This window comes from Anopheles gambiae (assembly GCF_943734735.2).
Source record: "Anopheles gambiae chromosome X unlocalized genomic scaffold, idAnoGambNW_F1_1 X_unloc_23, whole genome shotgun sequence".
Taxonomy (NCBI): Eukaryota; Metazoa; Arthropoda; class Insecta; order Diptera; family Culicidae; genus Anopheles; species Anopheles gambiae.
In genome coordinates, this window is record NW_026902630.1 from 72501 (window position 1) to 75000 (window position 2500).

Genomic DNA, 2500 nt, shown 5'->3' on the forward strand with positions numbered 1-2500 from the left:
TCGGTATTAACACCAACCTCTGCCTTTTCCACTCATCGGGGAACTTCGCGTTCTCTAAACAGCCTTGGTAAACCCTGCAAAATGCAGCGGTTGCAGTCAACATACCAACTTTCAGCGCCTCATCCGGGATACCATCTGGTCCCGGCGCCTTCTTGTTAGGTAGTCTCCTGGCAACCGCAAGAATCTCATCATTAGTAATTCTTTCAAACTCTCGTGGCTGATCGATACGATATTCAGGCCACACCGTGTTTGGGTGAGTAGGAAAAAGCTCGCTCACCACTTCCCTAAACTCGTCCAATGTCATGGTTCGGGGTCCAATCGAACCCTCGGCCACTTTCTTGAACGTATGATATACAATACCAAATGATGCGTTGTTCGCTGTTCCCAGGAACTCTTTCCACTTCCTCTGTCGGGTATGCTTGATCAATCGCTTGAGGGCATTCCGTGCCACCTTGAACTCGTCCCTAAAAGAAGAATAGAGATCAGTATTGAATGCTCTTTGCGCTAATCGATCGCGGTGTTTGCACTCTTTGCGAAGTGCCTCGATCTCTAGCGTCCACCAAAATGCACTCTTGTTAGGAGTGTACCTCTTACGCTTAGTCATCGTCGCATTACACGCCGTGACAAGTATACGCATTAAGTCTTCGCTTGTTGTGACCTCGGTCTCAAAAGCGGCTTGCATCATAACTTCAAATATATCTTTGCTAAAATACTTGATGCTCCATCCCGTTATGGGTCGGGACAAGTTACGCACGCTTTGCGTCTCAAGATCTATTCGTATTGCACGATGATCAGAGTTCATATAGCTAGATAACACCTCCCACTGAAATGATCTTGCAACTGTTCTGCTCGCAAAAGTAAGATCAACTACTGACGTACGCCCTGGTCCAACATAAGTTGGGGTGCTGCCGTCGTTCAATAAAATTGCGTCAATCTGCGCAAAGGTTGATAAGACCCACTCACCTCTTCGTTTCTGGGTTTCTCCACGCTCGCCAAGTTGGTTGTTCCAACTTGCTGACCAAGCGTTGAAGTCCCCCCCGATAACGAATTTGTGGATACCGGTTACGGCCATTACCGTGTTATCCAACATGTTCTGGAACTCTTCCATACTAAATCTAGGTGGCGCGTAAACGCTAACCACTCGCATATCACCTATGTCAACTATCATTAAACCCTTCAGAGCCTTACTGACTACCTTAACTGGTAAGTCCGCGTTAACCACTACCGCTGCTGTGTTATCGTCATTGCGTAACACTTTGACGTTGGTTGTTGCCAGATACGGATCTGCAATCAACACTATATCCGCAGATTCTTCCCTAATCGTTTGCCACATTAATTGAAATGCAGCATAACAATGATTCTGGTTATGTTGTAGCAACCTAACCATTATGATCTAATCGTTCGCCTTCTAGGACACATATAACTGCCCGTTGCGTGAAGGTTCTGTGACCTCGTACCGCAATCCAAACACTTGACAGAGTTGGTACAAGCTTGCTTCTTGTGTCCACTCAAACCGCATTTCCAGCACAGATTACTTCTGTCTGGTTCCCTACAATGGTAGCTCGTATGGCCTACCTTCCAACACTTAAAGCATTTCTGCTCCTCCATTACCTCACGGATATGGCATATCGACCAACCAACTTTCAGCTTTCCCAAATTCAGGAAGCTTTGAAAGTCTGGCAGCGATACGTTGATCCGTGCCCACTGCGTACCGGCCGCGCGGCCTTTCTTCATTTTGATACGATCTATTTCGATCTCGATGTTGAGCTGTGCTTTGACAGACTCCGCAACCTCCTCTGGGGTGGTAATTTCATCGAGATGCATGATCTCAATCATTTTAGAAGGAGCTAGCGTTCTCACTGACGCCTTGCCCTTCACCGCTTCCTTAACCTTTGGGGCAATTGCACTTGCAGAACTACCCTGCTTCAATTCTAGCAACATGCCTCCATTTTGGGCCCGTCGGACCTTAGAGATTGTCTCTCCAACCGATTTAAGAGCATCGGACTGCTTCATTTCCTTGAGCAATTTCGCCAGCTCCTCGGAAGTGCAGTCCGATATCAGCAGAGCCTCAGGCCGCTTCCTGGGCTTATTCTGCTTCTTCTTGCTCTTCTTCTTCTTCCTCTTGTTAATACTACCCTGAATAATATTCGGTCCGTTTCTCGGACTTGGAATATTTTCCACCGCTTCCCTAACAGGGGTCAACCTCGATGGTTGTTGTTGTTGTTGCAACCTTTGCAACCCACTTGGACCAGGCTGTTGGTCATCAGCCACTGGTCTTCTGCCTTTTCGCGTTTGCGGCCCGAATCCATCGTTACCGTCAAACGACGTTTGCGTTTGACGGTCGAGGACCTGCTGCATGCGATTTACGGCTCTAAACCTTCGAAATTCGGACATAACCTCATCGAGGAAGTCCATCATAACCGTTACTAGCGTAAAATGGGAAGACTCATCATCGAGTTTGCTTATCCCAAAACGCATCGCCTCCATTCGATCTTGAAGA

The 2500-nt window shown here is 47.4% G+C and overlaps 1 pseudogene; it reads right to left on the reverse strand.

The window, feature by feature from the left end:
* LOC133394609 (large subunit ribosomal RNA) overlaps positions 1-2500 on the reverse strand; it is a 9179-nt pseudogene that overhangs the window by 3394 nt on the left and 3285 nt on the right.